Source organism: Amblyomma mixtum, chromosome 8 (assembly GCF_055824585.1).
Source record: "Amblyomma mixtum isolate Tamu chromosome 8, ASM5582458v1, whole genome shotgun sequence".
Classification (NCBI taxonomy): domain Eukaryota; kingdom Metazoa; phylum Arthropoda; class Arachnida; order Ixodida; family Ixodidae; genus Amblyomma; species Amblyomma mixtum.
In genome coordinates, this window is record NC_143019.1 from 119,127,026 (window position 1) to 119,154,175 (window position 27,150).

Here is a 27,150-nt window from a genome sequence, read left to right on the forward strand (position 1 = left end):
CATCGGCCAGACCGGTCGGTGTATCAATGAGCGTTTAGCGGAACACCGGAGATCATTGAGAGGTGCTGTGTCTTCCAACCTCTCCTTGCATTGCAGGGGTTGCAAAAACTGCTTTCCCCACCTAGATAGGACAAACATCTTGTTCAGGCACTGCGATAAGGTTTGCCGGGAACTGATGGAAGCTTACTTGATTAAAAAAGAAGGAGACGCGTGTGCCGCATCATCGTCGGTCAGCCTGCAGGAAAAGGAGGTTCCTTTTCTGCGCAGGTTCTTGAGTATGAGCAGACAGTACGGGGGGTTGGCTTGATGTGATTACACTTGTTATCCTGTTATGTTCGTTTTCACGCAGGAATGATATGTCATGCTTTCCTTGCACGCGCGGTAGGGGTTGTTTCAATTTTTGTATTTTCTAACGCCTTTAAAAGCTTGCCTTTGGTGAATAAAAATTCAGTTGATAGTCTGCGCTTGTGTTGTCTCCTCGTTCGCTTTGGTCCTCGTTTTTTTGCGCTGCTAAGTATGAATCCACACCAACTAGCCCAACTTTCTGTACTTATAAACAAATCACCTTTCAATAGCTGTGGCCAGTGAATTTCTTTGACGTTGTAGCACTTCAGTGGCTTCCGGGCACTAAGATCTCGCACTGCATGATGTAGATTACCCTGATCATTTTTGTGCCATTGTTACAGGCCTTCTTCTTTTATTTAATATTTTTGGAGCAGCATGATACAAATGTCTTGTGCAGATTTGAAGTAATTTAGTTATTACATCATCAACCACCTTTCAATACGACTGAATCAAATTTTATCTTGCTGCATTATTTCTTGCAAGTATATGCTGCTGTTAACTCTTTCTGTCATAGAGCCGTGTTCTGAATTCATGTCAAGCTGATTGAGCGGGTCTTAGTCCAAGATCTAGTTACTTACTGATGGAATAAAATGAATGATATTGAATACAGAGATTGGTCTGGTTTTCATCTCGGCGGAATGCCGCCTTTTTTTTGACGTTCCCTTCAAAACGGGAGAATGTTTGTGTGCTTTGTTCAATTCTTCGCGACAGCGTGTAGAAGGATGAAAAAGAATCACGAAGATAGTTTTTCCCCAAGCGAGCTTGTGAGGTCGTTTCTCAAACAATACGTCTCCAGGGGTCATCTCGGCTATCGGCGAGTCTGAGGCTTCCGGAAAATTTCTCTTCCTTGAGAACTTCCAAAGCATTGCCAGGAAAATTCGTCACAATGCCGTCGATGCCTTTTCTGGAAAAAGAAAGCAAAAAATATGTGATGACACTTGGCCTGTCCTTAATAGCACTCTGCGATAGCATTAATTATACTTCCTTTTGTTCCTTTCATTCCTTTCCAAATGCCTTTCAATACATCGTACTTCATACAAGCAGGCTCCACGCCACCGTTTCCTGTTGCCTTAGTGGATGTGTGCATGCACCGGCCCTTTAAAGTGGACTGTCATGATTGGCCGAACGTTTTGAGAGAATGATGAGTAGAGGTTACAGCAGATGCCTGCGCAGAATGCTGTAGCATTTTAAGCATGAAATCATATCAGCTCTTACTGGCAGCAAACTCAGGCACATACTGACCTTAAACCGAGGTGACAATAACGCCGGAAATTAAATGGGCTCTGAAATACCTTTTGAGGAAATACATAAGCTGGCTCAATCAATGCATTTTCTAGTGGTGAACACATGAGCCAAATAATACACTTATACACGCAGCAGAGAAGGCACAATCGCACCGGAAAGTTCGCGAGTTCTTTCCGGCGACATTTTCATGCTCACGTCCCGCTACGTCACACGTTGTTGCGTAATTCTGTTCAGACAATGCGATTGGTTATTCTTCCAGGTGTCACCCAGCTACCATTACCACGACCAGTCAGGAGCGTCACACCGGCTGGCCAGGAAGCTCCGCCCCTCGAGGAATACCCGCAAGCGTCGACCTTTGAGCGAAAAAAACTGACGTGGGGAGAGGCAAAGGCGCTAGGACGCTGCAATTCAAATTTTGACTTCAGATAACTCGGCTTCTACAATAAGCATTAAAAAAATTCTTGGTGGGGGTCATACGTGAAGCGGCGTCCTTTAGCATCCCAGGAGCATCGCTTCTTTTTGCAGAGCCCCTTTCAGAACAGCCTTAGCGCAAAAAATACCAGAATATCGGTGCAAACAGAGCAGCTTCTGTCTCCGGCGTGGCGAGCAACTAAGTCATCGCCGCAGTGTCTTCCACTGCAAGTTGCAACGGGTGACCACTTTCAACACAGTAAACTGCCGGCGACGTGATTGTTTGTCCCTAAAATCAATGCTTCCGGAGACTGGGCTTGCTCGTGAAGGCTCGGCTGTGTCGTTAATTGCAGCTTTATGCGTAGCTGCATGCCAAAATATATGCGGCTGAATGCGTCCCTGACGCAGAAGAAAAGTGTGTGAATGATACGTTGCGGTAATTTCAGCAAGCCGCAAAGAACGCTGAACGCGCTGCCAAACATGAAGAACCCAAGCAGCAGAGGTAATTGGCCCAATATTGCATAAGGATGGTTTCACTCTGGTCCTTTCTAGGACCAGAGTGAACCATATTTGCAACACATTTACAATATTGGGCCAATTACCTGTGCTACTTGGGAAGGAACTGCTTAGGCGCGGCGCCACGTAAACCTCGAAAAGCGCTAAGGAACGGCGGGGGGAGTGCATTGTCTAACCGGAACTGAAGCGGTTGGTGCTGGCGGCTCCTAGTGGCGCGAGAGCTGACACGAAGACCACGCACACTGCTGAGATTGAAGAAGAGAAACGGGCGAACCCGCGGACTCGCGAGACAGCTAAAGGATCTCGCGCAAAGCACGATGTCTTTCAAATCTATATGCCCGACTATATGTGCTACGCCTTTGCTGGAATGCACTGTGTGCTCACACGTACTCACAACGACAACGTAGACGGCACATTTATGCTGCCCTCAACAAAGTGTTTACAGGCAGCTTTTGTCATTGCAGTCTGCAGCTTCACTGACGTATATGTTTACTGTAAAATGTTTTCTTTTGCTGCGAAGTTAAGAAATAATAACAACTTACCCGACAGGTTAACCCAGGAAGCCCAGCCTACGGAAGCTTAGAACTTGGGGACGATAGCACTTTGCTTCAAGAAACGGTGCAACATTACAACTAACATGATTCACTGAAGCACGACCGAATAAAAGCTTAACGTATCAGGTACGACATTTAGGACTTTGAGACGAGGTTCACTGAGCGAGTTCCGGTGTCCAGTCGATACAGAGAGCTGTGGTGAACCTTCTGATCACGGAACTAATGCTCGAGGAAAAAGCACGCTGTAACTGATAATTAGATAGTAACGGAGCTTAGTTGAGGCGCCCGGATAGGGAAGTAAGAGAAGAAGGCGTGAATGGTCAATCGCTTTAAGAGCACAGGAAGCTGATCGCCGGACAGGTAAAGCATGCGGCTAGGTGCCGGAATACGCGCACGTGTTTTACTGCGGCTACACTGTTTGACGCAGTGCTCTCTTGGACAGTGCTAGCTTTACAGCGAAGTGGATTGGAAAAACAGCTGCGGAAAATAGCCGTAAAAGTAGCGCAACAGTGTCTTGAAGCTCCCCTCTTTTTATAAATTATCATGCTCTATTCAGAAAGACTACTTGCAATAAAAGCGTAGGGCTTGCACGCTAAATAAAGAGGAAAAGTCAAACTCGTGGTATAGCTCGAAGTGACGGCTTTTAGAAAGAAATTGGGATGATATCAAGGCGTGTTTCTTTTTTGGGTTGCAAGCTGAGTGGCTCGGCAACATCGTGCTTTCTCCAAGTCGGTGAATTCCAGGTACATTCCACTATTTCATCGCTGGACTGAATTGAGAGATGGGAAAGTGTTCTGTTATGGTGGCCTACCATTTAAGAAAAAGGTATGTCTTATACGGCTGAGCTAACAAACCGAGGAACTACTGTTTTTTTGTTGTTTGGGGCATTATAACAGAAACTGATATACGCAAGATATATGTACTTCAATAAGAAAAAGGTGGTTTACATAGCCATTGTTGATTACTATTCCACTGCCGATCACCAATTTGTACACTACCAGATTATACCAGTCCATAGGTTGCATGAATGTCACTAGCCAACGAGGTACAAAAAATCCCTGCAATATGAAAATCGAAAGTTTCTAAAATTAACTTACGGCATGGGAACTATACCGAGTTATATATCCTCTCCGAAATACACAAAAATGGTTTATTCCTTTTCCTGTCGCACTGGCTAGGTAAATCTGAAGGTGAGTTTGAAAATGCGTTCTTGCGAAAAAATTTACTGTCTATGAATGTTGATATTTTAAAAAACTGTTTGTGGGCATTTCCTGCTCCGGATTTAACTGGTTAAGCTGAATGCATTTGAAATGATGCGCTAGCATTTTAATACTTGTTTAGCTTTGTTTAGCTCCTAATTACATTTTTTGGGGGGCGGGGGGGAGGGACTTTTTCCCCGGTCATTAGTACGGGTAAAATGAGCAGTGCAAGAAATAATAAATTAAGTTGGAAATACTTTAGGCCGCCAACTAAATTCGTTAACTGAATTAATCTTAAACCTGCCGCTTGCGAGAGCCCTGTTGAAAATATGCACTAAGAATGCCTTTCAGAACTACGACACAAGTGGCCATTTGCTGTAGATGTTTAAGCGACTGCTCTAGTTCTGACGGACAGACTAACAAAGGTCATTGCGAATATGAAATATATCTTCTAGGCCCTATATTTGCGCGTTGCGCAAGGAAAGGTGGCGCAAAGGTTTGCTAATTATTTCGCCATATAGTTTTACTTGCGATGAGCCAGTATCTAGCGGCAAGGTCGATTTTCATTTCTTTCAATCGCTTTCGAACGAACGGAACTTTTAGTAAGGGTCCCTCATCTTGTGTTCAGCAGAGGAGCCTCGTAGCGGCCTTACAGCCGCTTACGAACAGCGAAGTCGAATGGTAGGCAAGAATTCTAACCCGAAAAATCTCCGAATCGTGTAGGTGCTGTCGGCCGTCTAGACGTACGCCTTGTCCACGTAATTGTGGGCCGAAGTGTCGCGCGACCGCCGAGCCGTGACGGAGGACATCCGGAACGTCGGGTAGATGTCAATGAAGCAGTTGTTGGTGCCGTCCGCTTGCCAGCGGTGGCCAGTCACTCCGAGCTCCTCGTATATCTTCGCAATGGTAGACAGGAGACTGTTTCCGCTGACGTCGAAACCTGTGGGAGTATAATGTACGCTGTCGTAGACTGTGTAGAAGATATTTGCTTTAAGGGGCCATTTTTTCCCGGTTAACTAAGTACAGCGCATCAGCGGATATGCAGCCAGCCCACCATATTGAAGCGCTTTCATTGTAATCTAAACAGCCGAACGAACCAAAAAATTGAGGGGGGCACTTTTTTGACCTAAAATGCGGTGAGGCGAAAGCCTTCAGCGCAGTTTTGCTGCTTGTGTCTCTGATGTGTGGTTTAGAGGTTAAGCTTCGCCTCTAAGAGTGGAACGCGACAGAGCCTTCCAACGCTGCCAGGGAGACCACAGAACGGCATCGCCCGTTCGGCTCTACGCCTTGCTCGACGGTAAATTAGGTTTTGAGGAAAGGAAAATGTATCTCCATTGCATATCTCCGTGGACACCAGATAGGATAGGAAACTTTTATTCTCCAACACAATGAGGGTAGCCAGAGGGCTACCCGCCTAGACGACGGCCGAAAGGTCTTGACTCTCGGCGGCGGCTTCGGCCAGTCGGACGAGTTGTAACTGAGTCGCCGGGTCGGAGCTCAGTAGCAAGGTCTCCCATTGATCTTTTGTGTTTATACCTCGTCCCTCCCGGGGAGCATGAGGACATTCCCATAGTATGTGGTCCAAGGTGGCCCTCAGTTCGCAGTTTGCGCATGTTTCTGAAAATTGCCCTGGGTACATAAGACTCCAGAGGGCCGGGTTTGGAAAGGTGTAAGTTTGTAACCGGCGCCAGTTGATGGCTTGGTATCTGGACAAGGATCTATCCGCTGGAGGAAGTCTAGCTCGTTGCAAACGATAGTGTTGTGTAATTTCTCTGTAGGTCACCATGCGATCCCTGGCTGTAAAGACCACCTCGCTCGGGTCCGCCCGGAAAGAAAAGCCTCGGGCGAACTCGTGGGCCGTCTCATTACCAGGCAGGGATGCATGTGCTGGTGTCCAGACTAGTGTAATTTTCCGGTCTATTACATGACGGCTTAGAATTGTATTTGTTAGAGGGGAGACCCGGCCCCTGCTGAAATTTAGTATGGCGACTTTGGAGTCACTGATGATGTATCTCGCTTTTGTGCCTACACAGGCCAGTGCTATGGCAGCTTCCTCTGCAGTCTCTGGGTTACCCGAGAGTATGGAGGCACATATTTTGAGGAGTTGTTTATTATTGACGACCGCGACGGCCATCGTGTTCTTACCATACTCAGCGGCATCCACGTAGACCACGTCCTCGTCTTTGTAGGAGCAGAAGCGTTTCTCTAGCGCCTCTGTCCGCTTGGCCCGGCGCACTGAGTGATGAATAGGATGCATATTCCTGGGTAATGGGGGTACAACTATATTGTCTCGAATTTTTCCGAGCATGTCAACTTTGGCGGTTGTTCTGTTATCTCGGCTCAGATTGAGTTTTTCTAGAATGGCCCTGCCGGTTGTGGTCCCGGCTAAGCGTTCGATTTGGGACGTTCTCACTGCTTCCGTAATTTCTTCCAGGGTATTATGCATTCCTAGCTCTAGGAGGCGGTGAGTGGATGTACGGATGGGCAATCCTAGAGCTTGTTTCGTGCATCACCTGATAATTGCATTTATCTTTTCCTTTTCTGAAACTTTAAGATCAAGGAAGGGGGCAGCATACGAGATACGGCTTACTACGAATGCCTGTACCAGCCGTAGGAGATTCTGCTCTTTCATGCCGTGTCTTTTGTTGGCAATCCGCTGTATGAGCCGCATAGTTTGTTGCGCGCAGTTTTCCATGTTAGTTATTGCATCACCGTTATACCCGTTGCTTTGTATAATCATTCCTAAAATTCTGAATTTTTCAACATGAGGAATCTCCGCCCCTTGAGTTTGTAATTTGATGTTAGGGATGGTTCTAGTTTGTCTTTGATGCAGAGGTCGATAAAAAAGAAGTTCAGACTTCTGCGGCGAGCATTGCAAGCCCCTACGGCTGACATAGTTTTCGACCTCATTTATGGCCTTCTGTAGCGTACGTTCGATGTGCGCGTCGTGTCCACGGGTCATCCACATGGTGATATCGTCCGCATACATGCAGAAATTCAAGCCATCTATCCCCTCCAGTCTCTTCGGTAGCCGTATCATGGCCACGTTGAAGAGAATAGGGGAAAGTACCGAACCCTGAGGGGTGCCTATGCTGCCCAAATGTATGTTTTGAGACTGACTTTCACCAAAGTGGATGCGCGCTCTCCTGCCCGAAAGGAAATTGGCAATGTAGTTGTATGTGCGCTCCCCGACGTTTAAAAGAGCCAGGTTTTCTAATATCGCCTCGTGTTTTACATTATCGAAAGCTTTAGTGAGATCAAGTCCCACTATTACTTTCGCATCCAGCGACTTAGTGTCTAATATGTCATATTTGAGCTGTATCATGACATCTTGCGTGGACAAATGCGATCTAAAACCTATCATCGAATGCTGGTATAAGTCGTTGTCTTCCATGAAATTGTTTAGTCGCGTTTGTATGACATGTTCCATCAGTTTTCCAACGCAAGATGTGAGGGATATAGGCCTTAGATTTTCTAGATTGAGCGGTTTCCCTGGCTTAGGTATGAAAATTACCTTAGCAGTTTTCCATTGTTTGGGAATCTCACCCTTCTCCCAGCATTCTTGCATGAAATTTGTCAGCGCCGTTATAGATTTGTCATCTAGGTTTCTAAGCATTTTGTTGGTTACACGATCGGGTCCGGGGGCTGATTTGGTTTTCAGTTTTAGTATTTCTGCTCGAACCTCGAATTCTTGAATAGGGGCGTCTAGTTCGCTGTTGGATTTACCCTCATAGCGCGGTAAGGAAGTTTTGGTGGCGGAGCCTATATATCGACAACGAATTGCATCGAGGAGTTCCTTCTCCGAACCTTCAAATTTATAACCTAATTTCTGTAAATTTTGTCGCTGGGTTAATTTACTACCTTCTGGATCGAGGAGGTGCCGAAGGAGGTTCCATGTTTTGGCGAGGCCGATATTGCCCTCAAGCTGGTCGCACATTGTTTCCCAGTTCTGATCGCAGAGTCTAAGTGCATATGCCTCAATCTCTTTGTTATGGCGCGCTAGGCGTCTTCTGAGATTGCGATTCCACTTTTGTCTTTTTAATCGCTTTTACATACTAGCTTTGGCCTCCCACATATGAAGAAGGGGGCTGTCTAGTACTTCAAGTTCCGCGTTGTCGTCGAGCGTTTTAGTCGCATTCTTAGCATCCCTGCGGAGTTCCTCCGCCCATTGTTCTATGTTTGTGATTTCTGCCTTTCTCCCGTCCTGGTTACGAGCGTCGCGGAAAGCGTCCCATTCGATAATATGCGGCGAGCGCGTTTGGCGCTTGGCAGGGCCAACGTCAGTTTCCGTGAAAAGTATGTAATGGTCACTCCCAAGGTTTAGCAATGAGTTGGACCAATTAGCTGTACCCGCATTCTTCACCAGGGTAAGGTCTGGGGACGTGTCAGCGCACACGCTGTTACCCATTCTTGTGGGGGTGAGAGGATCCGTGAGCAGGGTGAAACCCATTTGCTCTATGTCTAGCCATAGCTCTCTCCCCTTCGTACAGGGCCGCGGGTAGCCCCACGCAGGGTGGTGGGCATTGAAGTCACCTAGAATAACCAGTGCGTGCTTGTTGCCGATACGCATCACTTTCCTGAAGAGGGAGTCGAATTTAACCTCGCCACCAGAACCTCGCCATAAGGGAAGGGAGGAAGATGGGAGTTAACGAAGACGCCGTACCATCGAGTTGGCATGCCAAACATCGAGTTGGCATGGAATACTTAGATATTTGGCAGTGGAACTGCAGAGGTTACCGCAAAAAGCAGGCCCTCTTAAAACAATACATAAACACACAACTCACACCTCCTGATGTAATTGCGCTCCAAGAGACTGGAATCAAGCCAACCTCACAAGGGCACGAGGTTTACGTGAGTCAAAACGAAGGTAAAGCGGCCGTCCTAGTCAGCAAAACCATTACCGCCATCAGGCACGATACCATCGACGACACCGACATTGAACACGCGCTTGTTGAACTTATTCCGAAAAAGCGAAAGGGACGCAGGACGTTCTTACTAAACGTGTACAGCCCGCCCAGACCAAGAAAAGCCAAACTCTTCGAACTGTTTTATGGAGCGCACAAGCTGGCCAAAGAAAATGCACTCATCATCGTAGGAGATTTCAACGCCATGAATAGGAGTTGGCGATACCAGAAACAAGACATCAAGGGAAGAACATTAGTCGAAGTAGCGGAATACTTTGGCTGCAGTCTAATCACAGATCCTGCGACCCCCACGAAAATCGGGAATAGCGTGAGCACGGAAACATACCCGGACCTCACCTTCGCAAGGAACAGCAGGGAGTCACAGTGGGAAAACATGGTGGAAAATCTAGGCAGCGATCACTTTATCCTCCGGACACGAATAGCATCCGACACCATAAGACGCCAGACTGGACAGGCGAAAATCGCTGACTGGAACGCGTTTCGCGGGGCTTGCAACAAATCTGAAGGCGGTATCCAACCACTGGAGGAATGGAGCGGTATGCTGAGAGAAACGCGACAACGATGCACAAAAAGTCTAAGGAGAACGACAGCAACGCCCGAAGTAGACGCCTACCTCCTCAGACTATGGGAAGCGAGACGCAGTCTCACCAAAAGATGGCGGAAGCAAAAACACAACCAGGAAACTAAAACTAAAGATAGCAGAAATTACGGCAAAGGTGGAAGAATACGCGATACAACTCGCGAAACAAAATTGGGAACAACTCAGCGACTCACTTAGGGGAACTCCAGGCAGGGCCAGAACCTGGAATCTCTTAAGAGCACTAATCGATCCGACCAAAATAAAATCAGAAAACAATAAAGCCATCCACAGGTTCATCCACTCCTTCGAGGGATCAGACATCGGCCCACTGGAGAAGGCACGAGAAAAATGTTTCGGCGATCACAACCCGCCGCGATACCACGGAACGTATCGAGGAGCCGAAAACGAGAAACTCGACCGCCCCATAACAGTGGAATAGGTTTACGCGGCCATAAGAAACACCACCAGAAACACGGCAGCCGGAGCAGATAGAATCGACAACGCCCTAATCCGCAACCTGAGCGACGACCTCATACAAGAGCTCGTCACCTTTCTTAAGAAACTTTGGGAGGCGGAGACGGTTCCCGAAGATTGGAAACACGCCGAAGTAATAATGATACCTAAACCTGGTAAAAAGCTACAAATTGAAAACCTCAGGCCCATATCACTCACGTCGTGCCTTGGCAAGCTTTACGAACGGGTTGTAACTTTCAGACTGCAAAATTACATGGAAGACAACGACTGTGTACCACATACCATGTTCAGCTTCAGATCGAAGCTCTCGACGCAGGACGTTCTCCTCCAAATACAAGATGTCCTGCGAAACGTACCTCGGACGGGAGAAAATGTCATGATGGCCCTGGACATCAAGGGGGCATTCGATAACGTCAGCCACGAAGCGATCCTTACGTGCCTAGACAACCTGGATTGCGAACGCAGAATCGACGGCTTCGTCAAAGCCTTCCTGTCCAATAGAACTGCCACCATCGGCATAGGAGAGCTTCGATCGGACAAAATTCCCACTCCAAACAAGGGAACACCCCAAGGGTCAGTTATCTCCCCCCTACTCTTCAACATAGCTATAATAGGCCTAGCTCGAAAACTAGAGAACATCGAAGGCATCAGGCATGCAATGTATGCTGACGATATAACAGTCTGGACAAACACGGGCGGTCTCGGAGAGAAGGAAGAAAGGCTACAGCAAGCGGCATCTTGTGTAGAGCAATACATCGCAGAAAGAGGACTCGCATGCTCGACCGAGAAATCGGAACTGCTGAGAGTCTGGAGAGGCAAGCAAAACCGGACCGTCCCAACCAACGAGGACCTAAAACTCAACGTAAACCTAGAAGGGACGCCCATACCCGAAAAGACAACAATAAGAATTTTGGGCATGTGGGTTCAATCCAACCAGTGCAGTACTCACACTTTTACCCTACTGAAAGCAACAACGCTACAAGTCGCACGCATGATCACCCGCATCACCAACAGGCGACATGGCATGCGTGAAGAGGACACACTAAAGCTAGTCAGAAGCCTAGTAGTTAGTCGAATCACGTACAGCCTACCCTACCAGTGCCTCAACAAAAATGAAATACAACAAGCGGATGCCCTGCTACGCAAAGCGTATAAGACAGGGCTCCGACTACCACGCAACACGTCTAAAGAAAAACTCATGGCCCTGGGATTACATAACACCTTTGAGGAACTACGAGAGGCGCAGCATGAGTCGCAAAAACTCAGGCTGTTGCAAACAACGACAGGAAGAGCGCTCCTACAGAGGCTCGGATACCGCGAGCATATGCGAGAAATATCGATTACGGCAACGATCCCCGACGAGCTTCGCAAGACCCTCAAGGTAGCGCCAATACCAAAAAACATGGATCCCAACCTCCATCGAGGCAGACGAGAAGCGAGGGCCGAATTCATCGAGAAAACATACGCTCCTCAAGCCACGACCGTGTATACAAACGCGTCTTGGAGAGAAGGAGATACCAAAATCGCTGTAGCGGCGGTGGTCGATTCGTCTTTACGCCAAATTACCAGCGCGTCTCTCCGAGGCTGCACAGCTGCAGAGTCCGAGGAAGTAGCCGTTGCTCTAGCGGTGGCGGAGGACTATAGAACCGGGCGGTCAGTAACAATACTCACGGACTCCCAAACAGCCTGCCGAAATTACATGAATGGCAGGATAGGTCGTCATGCGCTCCGTATACTCCTCGCAGCGAGCGACAGAATTAAAAACCAGGAAGAACAAAACGACAAGATCCGGCACAAAATTGTGTGGGTACCGGGGCACACGGGGGTGGTAGGTAACCGAGAGGCCGACAGGATAGCTCGAGGATACATTACTTTCCGAGCTTCCGACGAGACCGCGGAACACGCGCCAGCACCCAGGGAATACTCGGCCATACTACACTCTTAGAAAAAAAGGTAGTGAAAACGTAGTAACGGCTGCTGTTACAACCTTTTTTTAACCCCTACTACCTATGTACTATGTTGCTACGACCTTGTTACTACTGGAAAGAAAATTAAGTAGTAACAAGGTAGTAACTTCTGCTGTTACTACGTTTTTTTGGCAGTTACTACACTTGTACTACCTCATTATAACCCTGGTAGTATCCATTACTACCTTGATCTGGAAATGGATGATCGGAATATGCATACGTACGTATACTAACATTCCCGGTGACATTGCTACTCAATGCCCCATGTTTTTATATAATGAAAAGGGTTTCCTAATTGGCAGCAAATCTAACAAAATTGACAGTGCTGTTTTTTGTTTTCAATACAATATACGCAGCGCGTATGTGTTCCACTCTTTAGTTTGATTTCTTAATTGCACTTTTTCACCAACCCCAAGCTATTGTGCCTGACTTGTGCTCATTTTTCCTTCTGGTTTACTACAAGATGCACAAAAATGGGCGTTGAGTTTCTGATGTCATGTTCATGCACTCCTTGTACCACATTAGAAAGTCACCACGAAGTCAGGTATTCATGTCTTTCGACAATAAAAACTCAGCAGAGACTCTTTTTCGTTAACACAGAAGATTTCCTTATGTCATTGGCCATCAGCCACTGAAAGGTCCTTCTCAACAACATTGTTGTCCCGTGCGAGAATGTAGATGCTGCTGCTACATTTACACGCAATGAAAAGAACAAGAAACAACTGTGGCTGCACATATCACGGCTAAGTTGACAAGTTAACGTCTGGTGGCGTGGCGTAGTGGTTAGCGTGGTAGGATAGAAAGTATAGGAACAGGATAGAAACCCCTTCAACATAGAAAGTCAAAGGTCCGCGGTTCGAATCCTCCTGAAAGCAGGGATTTTTTTTTCTTTTTTGTTTTTGCTCTAGTTTTTTTTTCTCTTATTTTGCACTATTACTATCTTATATGCACACGATTCTAATGTCAAAAGTCATTAGATTATTTCTTAAGGTGTTTTCTCTCGAGAGGTAGTAAATGTTACTACCTCGCAGTTACTACGTACAGTTACTGAGAGGTAGTAAACGTTACTACCTTACAGTTACTACGTACAGTTACTACCTAGGTAGTCATATATGTGGCAGTCGTTACTACCCTAAAATGTATTAACCTCAACTACCTTTTTTTTAGAGTGTACAAAACTATAGAGGCAATAGAATGCGATATCCCCCACCGCACAAATCTCTCAGCAGAGAGGAAGCTGTCACTTGGAGACAATTACACACAGGCTTTTTCCCAAACCTACATATACTAAACAAAATGCACCCTACGATATACACGAACAAATGTCCCTGGGCGACGAAAAACCTACTCTATATCACATCACATGGGCCTGCCAAAACATAGATGTGGTCCCCAAAATACAAAACCCGAGTGCGGAGCAGAGGGAGACTCTGCTGTCCAGCGACCGCTGTGAAGACCGACAAGGTCTGGTACAGCGAGCTCAACGAGCGGCAGTGGCCAGCTGAGCCCTGGACTGAGGGCAACCGACCACTGATTAGAGGCGGACGACTTCGACAGAGAAGGCTCCTAGGGGTAGAACCAAGGCGTCTCTGAAGATGCCTCCAAACCGCAGGAAAAACCATGTGTAAATAAAGTTTTCCCTTCCTGGCATGGCGCCCAATAAAGACAAAAAAAAAAGTTGGCATGGCGGAGTGGTTAGCGTGCTCGTCTCGCACTCCGGAGACCCTGGTTCGATTCCCCAACTCGACCAATTTCGTGCTCGGTTTTATTTATTAATGCGGTCGGACTAGAAAGTTTAATTAGACTAATTGGTCTTTACCCCATTTCTAATGCCATCCATCGTGTCCGGTCACTCACCTGTCAAGTAATGTAACTCTCTAGAATGTTCGACACAATGTCTATGAAACGTCAATTAATGATGGTTAATGATAGTTAAGCATGACTTGCACATTTCGTGATACTAGTTAAAGTATGGTGAGTGATAGTTAACGTCACCTTAAATAGTACACTGATTAATTAGTGTTAGTTAAGGTCCAGGCGCAGTGCGCAGTCCCACATGCCACTTCTTAAATACTACTAATTACCAATTAGTCATTAAGTGAATAAGTACAATGATATAATCATAAAATCACTTCACATCATGGTCCGATGTCTTTCGATTGCACCCGATTGAGTATCGATTGGCTATTGATTGGCATATGCTCATATAAGCCATGCACCCGAAACGCGGACACATTTGCCAACACGTCTTGGTCACGACAGTTTGAGTAGGCTCTGTGAGGTGCAGGATTGATACGTGCTTTGAAATGTGCGCGCATTACCTCCAGTAATACCCTTTTCAGAGAGCACTTAACTTGGCTTAAGTCCAAGCGGCAACAAGTAAAAAAGTGAGCGCGTGGCGGTTAATCGGCTAGGTTGCGTTATTAGGCGCAGAACATGATGCAATCCGTATTTTTTTGTCTTTTAACTCGCTAGGTATTCTCGTTAAGTGCATGCCAAATACGGTAAAAAAAAAATGGCCCTCCGTCCCTACTGGCCATGACTTTCCTATCTCCAGATTATGGTCCGAGATGTATCGTCAGGCGATATGCGGAAAATTAGCTGTAATTAGGCGGAAGATGATGATTCAGCACCGCCACCAACGACGACGAAGCGACAGCGCCGCCCGTGAAAGGCTCGTGCTGGATAACTGCCGCTTTTGTGCCGGGCTCTCGCCTCGCTGGTTCCTAGACGACTTGCGCCCGGGTCTTCGTTGCCGGCGCTTCAACGTGCCAATAAACCACTCTTCATTTGGTGGAGGTTGCTGCGTTCACCGTTCCCCATTACCGTGGACCTTCGCAGCCGCACCATCCCGATGTCCAAGACCAGTCAACAGCCCGCCCCCCCGCCGCAGCCCGTCATCTGCTCCGGTGCCGTCCGGCAGCGCGACCCCGCTGTTTTCAGCGGCCACAGCGACCAGGATGTAGAAGACTGGCTGGAATCATACGAACGGGTGAGCCGCCATAACAATTGGGATGACAGCGTCAAACTGACCAACGTTATATTCTACCTAAGCGACGTAACGAACCTGTGGTTCCGAAACCACGAGGCCGACATCCCCACCTGGACTGTTTTCAAGAGCACACTTGCGGAGGTTTTCGGCCGTCCCGCCGTCCGGAAACTGCGCGCTGAGCAAAGCCTGCGTGTCCGAGCTCAGCACAAGGACGAGACTTTCACGAGCTACATTGAAGATGTAGTTGACCTATGCAAGCGTGTTGATCCGGCTCTGTCCGAAGCTGACAAGATTAAGCACGTCCTGAAAGGCATCGACGACGACGCTTTTCAGATGTTGCTGGCGAAGAGCCCCACCACCGTCGCCTCGGTTTATACACTGTGCCAAAGTTTTGACGAGTTGCGCAAGCAACGTCTTTGCGCTCGTCGCCCACCCCCGCCTGCCGACTCCATCTCCGGCCTGGGCATCAACCACGACTTGCTAGCCACAATCAAAGACTTCGTGCCGGAAGAGGTCGGCTGGCAGCTATCGCTCATATCTAACCCACACCCGTCACCGCCCGTCCTCTGTCCTGAGCTCCGGAATGCCATCACGCAGGAGGTCGCCGATGCACTTCCTAGTCTTCGGCAACCGGCACCTTTGGCTCCCCAGGCCGGTCTACTCCCGATCCAGCCCACCCCAGTTGCCGCCCCGTTAAGCTACGACCCTCCAGTAAGCGTGCCGCCTGTGCCCGCACCCGTGCCTCTCACATATGCCGAGGCTGTCAGAAGACCACCGCGGCCGCAGGCCTATGCCTATGCTCCTCCTGCGGTGCCTGCGCCTGTTGTTTCCCGACAGCGTTTCGCGCCCGCTGCCTACAATCCTTGGCGCACGGCTGACAACCGACCGATCTGCTACGCCTGCGGTTTTCCAGGCCACGTCGCTCGCCTATGTCGACGTACTCTGCCTGCGCCTCTCCACCCCCTGCCAGACTACCGCGATACAGATCGCACCTTTCGCGCACCTTTCGAACCACCGCATCAGGGGACCTCACCTGACCGCGCGCTTGGTCGCCCGCCCTACGTTTCCCACCGCTCGCCCTTTCGATCGTGTGGGCATCGACCTATATGGGCCGCTCCCCTTCACGACCGTCGGGAATCGATGGATTATAGTCGCCGTGGACCACCTCACTCGGTATGCTGAGACCGCTGCCCTACCTGTGGCTACTGCTCGCGACGTCGCCTTCTTCCTTCTTCATCACTTCGTCCTGCGTCACGGCGCTCCGCGAGAACTTCTCAGTGACCGCGGCCGTGTTTTCTTGTCTGAAGTTGTTCGCGAGCTTCTCGATGCGTGCCACTCAGTCCACCGTACCACTACCGCTTACCACCCCCAAACGAACGGCCTCACCGAACGATTCAACCGTACTCTTGGGGACATGATCGCCATGTACATTTGCTCCGACAGCTCTAATTGGGATCAAGTCCTTCCGTTCGTGACCTATGCATATAACACCTCATCCCAGGCAACCACCGGCTTTTCCCCATTCTTTCTTTTATTTGGGCACGAGCCTTCCTGTCTGCTGGACACAATCCTTCCCTACAACCCCGACAGCTCAGAATATACTTCCATTTCTGACATTACCCGCCATGCTGAGCAGTGCCGCCAGTTGGCTCGCTCCTTCACCGCCGAACGTCAAGGGCTCCGGAAACATGAGTCGGACCAAGACACGCCCGCTACACACTTCTCCACTGGATCATTGGTCTGGCTGTCTGTTCCGGCAGCGTCCAAATTTTCGGCCAAGCACATTGGTGCTTACCGCATCTTAGAGCGTACTATATCATCGAACCGGTGACACCTTCTTTGGACCATCGCCACCGTGGTCGCGACGTCGTTCATGTCAGCCGCTTGAAGCCTTATTACAGCCCTCTTGTCGTCTCCTCGCCTTGACTCGCCAGGATGGCTCCCTCTTTCCGCCGGGGCAGTTGGAATGAAGATGATGATTCAGCACCGCCACCAACGACGACGAAGCGTTAGCGGCGCCCGTGAAAGGCTCGTGCTGGAGAGCTGCCGCTTGTGTGCCGGGCTCTCGCCTCGCTGGTTCCTAGACGACTTGCGCCCGGGTCTTCGTTGCCGGCGCTTCAACGTGCCAATAAACCACTCTTCAGGTGTAATGTTGTGCATACCGCTAATATCACCTGTGCTTGGATGTGTAGTGGCTTCCAGCTCTCCTGTCCTGTCATCAACTTTGAGGCATTATAGATAAATATATTCCTCGCTTTCACGCTGGTGATGTGCTGCCTCAATAAAATTTCTTGGAGGGAGCACGGGGGACCCAAGACGATCAATTGTTTCGTTAACTTTTTGCTTGAATTCATTGACTTAAAACCGGGATTATGGCCTCGCTATTACTACAGATTGTGTACTATGGAGGAAAGCCTCACATTAACTTCGCTTGTAGTATACCATTTCTCAAGACTGCACTCTAAGAACTGCTACTCCTGCATTAAGAGTAAAAGAGCCTCGCTACTCCTGCAGGTCTCAATCTACTCTCTCTACAAACGAAAAAGAGTGAAAGGTCCTCTTCACTCCTCTTGACAAAAGAGTAAAATGGCATTTCCACTCCTGCATACCCCAAGGGAGTTCAGTGCTTGTTTTACTCCTCCGCCAAAGGAATTAACAAACAAATGATAACGTTCATGCGGCTCCACAGGCTGCACAATAGATATCATTGCTCATCGTAGCAAGCAACTCGTATTATTATGCCGCAAAGAATAATCTACAGCGAGGACGCGTTGTTCATTTTGCTAAGAGCGCTCGCCATGCATTCCTTCAAACTTGCGTTTAACTGTATTTTCGCGGAAGCACTTACTATATACGTATACGTGAAGTACGTATACATACGTATACGTGAACTACGTCAACTAAGGGACTCGCTACTGCTAACGGGCATTGAGTGCCCATTCACACTTGCAAGTAGCAAAGGGCATGCGACCAGCAGTCACTTGCGACCAGGCAGCAGCTCCACGACACCGTTCTTCACACCTACAAGGGTGACCTGCGGGTCGCCTGCTCGTTTGATTCTCACGTGAAATGAGGTCCCGGGAATGACGTCAGTCACGCGCTTTGGCCCAGGCTCCTGCGCCCTCGCGCTCGGTCTTTTAAAGTGGTCTGGTTCCTTGTTATTAGCACTGTGCTGCTACAACCTGAGCGAAGAGGAGAATATCGTGGCGGTTTTGATGTGCGCCACGGCCATACAATCGTAAGGGCGCTCTAGATTCTCGGGGCCGGCCTGCCAGCCTGGATGCCGGCTGCCGGCGTCAGAAAAATGCACTGGTATTGTTTGTTCACGACCAAACTCTGGGATAGAGTATCATTAGCCAATGTCGAGTTGTTGGTAGAAGCGATAACAGCCATACTAATTTCCTCCCATAGCCGCTTTGCTGCTGCTCTGGAGTTCGCCTGCCCTCTGCTATAGCTCCGCTCCTGAAGGGGTCGCGGAAACCGAGCATATATTTATTTCCCTATGACGCGGGGTTCAGAGTAAAACGGTGCCGAGGGTAGCACCTAAGTGCTGGCCAGTTTCGAAGCGCATTCAGCTACAGCATCTATGTGAAATCGGCTATGTTTAGCGACGACAAGGGCAGCCAGCGAGCAGCGCACAGTTCGTCGCCCGGCGCGACCGCGGGCGGCGTCGTTGCCGAAAGCTCGGCTCGCTCAATGATTCGCTCCGTAGCTTGCGAATCGCGCACGCAAGGCTGGAAAATCGAGCAGCGACTGGCCTGCGATTGAGCGAGCCTTTATGCCCACGTTTGCAGCACAAGTGAACAAATTTAGCACAGATATGTGTGCATGGAATATCGGCTGCGTTGCGGCGATTCTTAAGCTCGTCCTCGACGCCATCATCACCGTTCGGGTGGACCCGAGCATATCTTTATTTCACTACGAGACATAGTTCACAATAAAACGTACTTACAATGCAAATAGTAGCACCTCAGCGCTAGCCAGTTTCGAAGCGCTCTCAGCTCTGGCATCGAAGTGAAACCTCCTAGGCTTAGCTACGAATACGGCAGCCAGGGAGCAGGCCGAAGGTCGTCGCGCGGCGCGCTCGCGAGCAGCGTCATTGCTGAAAGCTCGGCTCGCTCACAGATTGGCTCAGAAACTTGGGAATTGTACTCGCAAGGCTGGCAAATCGAGCAGCTAGCGGCTGGCCTGCGACTGAGCGCACGTTCGCAGTACAGGTGAACAACAATTAGCGCACGAATGCTTGGGATACCGGCTGCGTTGCGGCCACGTTAAGGCGATTCTTAAGCTCGTCCTCGACGCCATCGTCACCGTACGTGACACACAGGCTGAGAACTTGAATTCGAGTACGTGCTTAAGTAAGCTGCTCGTATTTCTCGGAACAATCTGAACTCGAAAAGACAGTTGCTTCTGTCGGCTTCCATGCATGTGGGCTCTTGCTAGTGAAAGTACACTCGAACAGGATGCGGCGAGTGCGGGCCGCTGTTGCATATAAGCTAAAGTGGGAAGCAAGTATCGTCGTAGTTCCGTAACGCAGTTGATATCACAGTAATCCGCTTGTACGGGTCACATTTAAGCTCTGTTTCATGTAGATCTCCGTCGAGCATGCCAGTGTCGCGTAGAGTAATGCATCGCAGCTGCTCTTTGTCCTACCGCTCGCGTCGAACATATCCTTGATATGGACCAGTTTGCGATACGGTGCGTTTCTTTGCCTTTTTTGTCGCATTTAAGGGATTTTCGCTGCCGTCAACCGAAATTGCATTCCGTCAACAGCGTCGTCTACGCCGTCGTCTGCTAGGACACCCGGGGATGGGATCACAGGATCGCAGCTTCTACAAACGACATGTCAGCAAAAGTATCTAAAAGCGCTTTGGTATTCGCATTTAATAAAGAAATAAAATGAAAAAAATATAACTTGTTTTTGTTGCGAACACAATTCAAATATTAGTAATAAAAAAAGCGCATTTGTAGGTTTTTTCAACGAAGCAAAACTGCAGCCGTCGTCACATTTTGTGTTATTTGGGTTTTCGTAGCATTGTTTGAGTGCTCGTGCGGTGGACGTGTATGAAGAACACAAGTGTGTTTTGGAAACCAACGACGAGAATTACGCCCTGTCAACCCTGGTGATTTTGAACGGCTAAAGCCGTGAAGAAAGGTAGCGCTACGACTTCTTGTCATCTGGAGAGGCAACGAAGAAGAATGTGCGGTTTTGCTAAGCCTTGATGAGCCGTCTGAACGGTGAGTCCCGTGTACGTTTCTTTACTTCTGATCTCTATTCGCACGCGTTATTAGTGTGCGCCTATATAGGGATGGCAGTGCAGGCAGTCTGCGTGCGGTGGCCTCAGCTATAATGCGTTAAGGCCGATTCACACGACGGTCCGTTCGCCCGCGGCCCGCGCACTACGTATTCATGCGTCACCACATTGAGAGGCGCGCTGTCGGCCGCGGCAGCAGGCAAACGGACCGTCGTGTGAATCGGCCTTTACCAGAAAAGAACGGGCGTATAGGCCGCATGGCAACTGTTGCTCCATAGTCTCTATCTGCGTTTAGTACTCGGGTGCCGCGGTAAATAAAAATGCCACCAGTTATCACAACAGAGTTATGCGGTCGCTTGCTAGCGCTGCGAAAAACAACAGACAATGTTTACTACATTCCAATAGCATAGATTTGTGCTGCGTAGGAGAGGATGATGAGCGTGCAGTGCCACGTTAGAGAGCGCTCTTGCTAGGCCAGCTGCGGACAGACAAGGGAACTGACAACGGTCGAGTTGCCTCGCGGCTGGTGCCCGTCGGATTGATTTGTGCTACTTAGAAGATGACGATGAGCGGCAGTGCCGCGCGACAGAGCACTCGCGCTAGGCCAGCTGCCAACAGACAGTGCTCAGTGTGTGTACTCGTCGGATTAGTGCTTACGCCTTAATATTTGTCCTACAATTTTTTCTGGGACAATGATCGCGTGTAAAAGGCTGGGACATATCCCTTGCCTAGTCATTTGTAAATTTTTATCTGTGCTTCCCCATGGAACAGAATTTGACACAGTATTATGTCAAAGTTAGATCGTTCTTGCGTCTGCCCTGAGGTGTAGGTGTCGATGCTTCCTCGCCTTCAGATTTTGAGAACTGTTTGGGATGCAACTGCGCACTTATTTAGGATTTCAAGCTTTTTGCGATATCCCTCGTTTGTGCGGCCCGCTTTCAAGTCGTTCGCTATATCGGTGATGGTTTGTTATTGATTTTCACTTTCTCTTATTTATTCTTGGTTGACTGCCACCAGCTGTGCTGCCGGCAATTCTCCGCGCTCGGAACTATTCCCAGGCACGAGACCCTACCCACAGACCTCCCTGCACCCCACTCACCAGTTTTCTTCGGTATTTTTTCCCTTGCTCTTACTTGCATTGCCACTAGGCAGTTTTTATTTCTGTGCAGATTTGTTAAATGCAATACCAATTTTCGTTTCATGCTGTGATGTGAGATATCGTGCTTCTTGCTAATGAATGCTTGCCTTTTAAATCCTCTCGTCATTTGTGCAAAGCAGACGGGTCTACTGGTTGCTACGTTCAATTTAAAAATACCTTCGGTGCTGCTGCAAAGCACCCTAGTAGTAATAATTAAATCCTGTGCATGCTATATTCGAATAGTTACGCTCTTTTCATCATGCATAAAAATAGTGGTATTCCAGCCTGCTCATCTTTCTATGCACCGCCGCGGTGGCTCAGTGGCTATGGTGCTCGGCTGCTGGCCCGAAAGACGCGGGTTCAATCCCGGCCGCGGCGGCTGAATTTCTTTGGAGGAGAAATTCGAGGCCCGTGTACTGGGCGATGTCAGTGCACGTTAAAGAACCCCAGGTGGTCGAAATTTCCGGAGCCCTCCACTACGGCGTCTCTCATATCCTTAGTCGCTTTGGGACGTTAAACCCCATAAACCAAACCAAACCATCATCTTTCTATGCGGTTGTGACAGTCATGTAAATCTACTGAAAAAATGTATATCGGTGCATCACATACAATCTGTTCATTTCTTTTGTCATGGGCCATCTCATTGCTTTTTGTGTTCGTATGTTAATACCTTATTCTAATTTATGAAGCAGTAGACAATTTCTTCTCTTGTCATTCATGACATTGTTACGGCCACTGACAACACTTGCTCTGACATATTTGTTTGCAGTTGCCAGCTGCCAGTATCTACTGGGCCATTCGTGCTTCCAGCTTTTGGCTGTGCTATCTCTCCTCAGCTGTTTGTGGTAGGTATTGTTTTCCAGTGATGCATACCTTACCTGCCTATTTAGAAAAATTTCGTAGACATAGGCTCACAGCCGGGTTTAGAAATGCATGCAGAGCTCTACGTGCACTTAGCAGCAGTACCTCCCTGTATAATCACATGAATCTGATCCTGAATTACATGAATGTAATTGCATGATCTGTATGAAATAGTCACTCATGAAGCTTTTGACTGCTGCTGTTAACATAATGGAGTTTACACTGCTTCAGGTGCAGTGACTATTTCACACATGTTGCCTCTTATGCATATGTGCCCTCTGAAAGGGCGAACATATTCCTTTAACCGTTTAAAAAACATTGTGTTCTATCATGATGCTTTACCGGTATTTCTGGTGTATAGACCAAAATGTCACTCAGTATTGTAACATGAAGTGGGAACTCAGTTTGTCCAATGTTTTAGGCGTCCTAAAACATTGGACCAACACAGTTCCCACTCGAGTTATTGGTCACTTCGCTCTCGCCCTACCATAAGCTTGCCGTCCAGGTTGGACAAATTGGTAGAGCGACTGCTCCAGTGAAGTGGTGGTTCTGAGTTCGAACACCGGACCAGGACGAATCTTTCTTTAACTACGAAGTTTCTGTGAAAGCTGTATAGCTTTCCTTTGTAGCCATTTGGCTGTGCTCGAGTGGATGTCAATGAGTAATTACTCCTTATTAGAGATCTTTTGTCAACGCCAAACTGATTCAGTAGCAACAAATAGTAGAAGGGTAAAAGCATGCTGCTCCCAAAAATTCGCTAAGCATGTTATAAAATGTATGCTGTATTGTTTTAACTGCTGCAAAGAAATAACGGTGATGTTAGATGCCCAGTCCCTATTAGGTAAACATAGCTGGCAATTAACACAGTGGATGGTAAAGAAATATGGACTTCAACCCTCACGACGACCCTCATCCCAGTAAAACAAAAAGTGCCAGTGTTGCCATACTTGAGAGCTTTGCTCTTTAAAAGTGCAGTAGACTGCTGCTCAAAGTTGACAAAAAAATGCGTCTCGTTTTCTGCATGTGCATTCCCCAGTGCTGGTGCCATTTTCACTGGCCATTGATATTCAGTCGCAAGATGTGCACCCCGCTCCTCGAGTTGATTTTGTTTGTCTTGTGAACCTGCCGTCAAAATCAGTGCAGGATAATGCTTCCCCAGTTGATCTGCGGTTAACCTTGTCCTTTGCCAGCTGCTGTCACCCTTTCTCCACAGAGAAGGGCGGTGGGAGTCCAAGCCAGGTGGAGTTGAAATATTTGACTAGTAGTGGACAGGGATCCTGCGGTTTGTTGAGGTCACAGGCAAATTGGAGACTTATGGAAGAATTTTTTTACCAGCCAAAAAAGACGCATACACAAGAGAGAACCGCACAGGACAAGGGCTGGTAAAAGCCGTAGTCCTCTGTGGTTCTCTCTTGTGTATGCGTGTTCCTTGGCGGGTAAAAAAATTCCTCCGTAAGTCTCCAATTTGCCGGTGTCCTCCACAGATTGGAGAATCCCTGTCTGTTACTAGTCAAATTTCACTACTCCACCTGCATTGGACTCCCACTGCCCTTCTCAAACTTTTGAAATCCTGTTGCCCTAGCAGATCATCAGCTGTTGGTTGTATTACTTTCGCTTCAGTGAAATTTGACATGTAGCGGACAGGGATCCTAGAATTTGTGGAGTACACAGGCAAACTGGAGACTTATAGAAGAATTTTTTTACCAGCCAAGGAAGACGCATACACAAGATTCGTTGTCTGTGTTTCACAACTGAAAGTTCTAAATGCGTGCAAAAGTGTATCGTGCATTCGCACGTATTTTGTGTTATGTCCGCGGTTGCCCCGAAGATACAAGGCGTTTACGAACACAAAACTATTTATTAGCACTCGACTCAAGCGGTGCGCGCTGGCGGCCGCTCATCAGTGCGATCCGAAGTCATCTCCCGTGTCCAGACACGGCTGGCTGGTGCAGACAGGAGAGGGCTGGGGGGAAAGGAGGAAGGGAACGTCGAGAGGTTCGTCGGCCCTTCGTTCACACGCGCAACCCGAACACAACACCTCGGCGGGAATCGAGCACTGGCTGAGCGGCTCGTTTGTCCCCCGTCTACGCGTCTACGCGCAAGACACAACACTTCCTCCCCCCTTAGAAAGGGGCCTGGTAGCGGTCAGGAGGCCGGCGTGCACGTGTGGAAGCGCGCTGTAGTACGGCCGTGGCATCAGAAGAGGCGCTCGCCGTTTCTGTATTTGGCGTACACCTTGCGTGTTGGAGCGGTGCGTCTTCCGCCACGATATCCCAAGCCACGGTACCAGGGGCCGAAGTGCTGTTTGTTTGGATCGGTGTCGTTTGCGGCGGTGCCTTCAGAAGACGAAGCTGGTCGAGGTGTCGGCGAGCAATGCCCCCCTCCATGTGTACGAGCCAGGATCTTTTCCCAATGCGTCTGTCTATTACAGCTGGGGCCCACGCCTGCTGTCCGTGGAATTTTCGAGCAAGAACGCGTTGGCCCTTTCGCATTCTCTTGACGCGGGGAAGATCGTCTTCCTTCTGTCCGGTTTCAGGTGCTGGCTCCGGAAGGACGGCGCTCAGGTGGGTTCGCAGCTCGCGTGCGAACATGAGCTGCGCTGGGGTACGGCCGGTTGTGTTTTGCACCGTGCTGTGCTGTTTGAAGAGAAAGCGGGCGACGCGTAGGGGCATTGACCCAGCTTGTTCCTTCAGTAGAGCTCGCTTGAGCTCTGCCACGTATCGTTCAACCTGGCCGTTTGTAGCCGGATGGTAGGGAGCCGATGCGACGGCTGCGATACCGTTTTGTTTGAAAAACTGTCTGATCTCCGCTGACACGAAGGCGCTGCCGTTATCAGAAACGATTTTTCTTGGCAATCCAAACGTGGCAAACAATGTTCTCAATGCCTCAATGACCGCAGCTGACGTTACTTTGGTCATCTGTTTTACCTCGACCCATTTAGTGTAGGCGTCGACAATAACAAGAAACGTGCTTCCCTCGACCGGTCCTGCAAAATCGATATGAATAGTGTGCCAGGGCTCACTTGCCTTCTCCCACTGTGGGGCCGGGGCCTTTGGTGGCGCCTTTTGATTGTTTTGGCATATCTTGCAATTCTGAGCACTTTCTTCGATGTCGCTGTCGATTCCAGGCCACCACATAAAGCTTCGGGCGCATTTCTTCATAGCAACAATGCCTCGATGGCCTGCATGAAGCAGTGACATAGCTTGCGCGCGTAATGCTGGTGGGATAAGAACTCGTGACCCACAGGTGATGCAACCGCGGTGCGTACTTAACTCCGTAGCTCTCTTGCGATAGGCGTTGAAGCTTTCTCCCTTTAGTCGGCTCACGTTGCCTTCTTGAATGGCGTTGAAAAGCTCCGATAGGGATGGGTCCTCTTGGGTCGACGTAGCAACTGTATCTGCTGTTAGCGGCGGCTCTGGCAGGGCCTCGAGCATCAACACGTCTCCCGGGTTAGGTGGTTCTTCGTGGGTCGTGCTCAGTGGTAGGCGGCTCAGTGCGTCTGCATTCTGGTGCTTCTTCCCCGATCGGTGTACAAGGTCATAGTCATATGCTGACATTTTGATGCACCAGCGTGTCATGCGTGGTGACAACATCTGCGGTATTAACTTCTGGGGCCCCAAAATGCCTAGCAGTGGCCTGTGATCTGTTATGAACGTTACCTTTCGTCCAGCGATGTACTGGCGAAAGTGTTCGGCCGCGTAGACCACAGCAAGCCCCTCGCGATCGAGCTGAGAGTAGTTGCGCTCTGCTGCTGATAGAGTGCGTGACGCAAAAGCAATTGGTGCCTCTCTTCCTTGACTGTCAGCTTGTGAAAGAACAGCACCTACGCCGTAGGGTGATGCATCGCAGGCTATGATCAAGGGCTTGTTCTCATCGTAATGTTTGAGGGCTGTGCATTGCAAAAGAAGCCGTTTCAGGGCCACGAATGACTCCTGATGTCTTGGCGACCATGTCCATGGGACCTCTTTTTGCAGTAGTCTGTACAGGTCGTTGGCCACAGTTGCTCGCTGTTCTAAGAACCGGTCGTAGAATGTAAGAAGTCCAAGAAAGGATTGGAGTTCCTGCTTGTTAGTTGGTGCTCGTGCCTCGGTTATTGCTCGCACCTTGTCATCAGTCGGATGGATGCCTTCAGCGTCAATTACGTGACCAAGGAATTTCACCTTGGGTACGGCAAAACAACATTTTTCCTTGCTTATACGCAAGTTTGCGTTGGCTAGCCTTTCGAACACTTGTTCCAAACGTGCAGCATGCTCCTCGTCTGATGCTCCTGTGACGATTACGTCATCGAGATAAACGCATGTTCCAGGAATTCCTCGAAGTATTGTCTCCATATACCTCTGGAAAATTGCAGGGGCTGCCGCTATGCCAAATGGCAGTCGTTTGACTTTGTAGAGGCCCTTTAGCGTATTGATGGTAAGCAACTGAGATGTTAATTCGCTCACCTTCAGCTGCTGGTACGCTTGCGTAAGGTCGACAGTGGTGAAAATTTTCCCTCCGCGAAGTATGCTGAAGACCTCCTCTGGCGTTGGCAGCGGGTAGGAGAACGGTTTGGTGAACCTGTTCACTGTGCTCCGGTAGTCTCCGCATAGTCGTAAGGTGCCATTATTCTTCCGAACTACGACGAGTGGTGTTGCCCATTCGGAGTGTTGCGTTGGCTCAATGACGCCTTGTTCTTGCAGTTTATCAAG

At 48.9% G+C, this 27,150-nt stretch overlaps 1 pseudogene across 1 annotated transcript in view; it reads right to left on the reverse strand.

Moving 5' to 3' along the window:
* Positions 1–1,122: 1,122 nt before the first annotated feature.
* LOC149334089 (dermonecrotic toxin StSicTox-betaIB1i-like) overlaps positions 1,123–27,150 on the reverse strand; it is a 63,509-nt pseudogene continuing 37,481 nt past the window's right edge. Inside the window, exons 6-8 of the transcript XR_016285202.1 lie at positions 25,731–26,351; positions 4,970–5,210; positions 1,123–1,249 (exon numbers count right to left, since the gene is read on the reverse strand). The product of XR_016285202.1 is annotated as a dermonecrotic toxin StSicTox-betaIB1i-like (transcript). The remainder of the gene's footprint in view (positions 1,250–4,969; positions 5,211–25,730; positions 26,352–27,150) is intronic.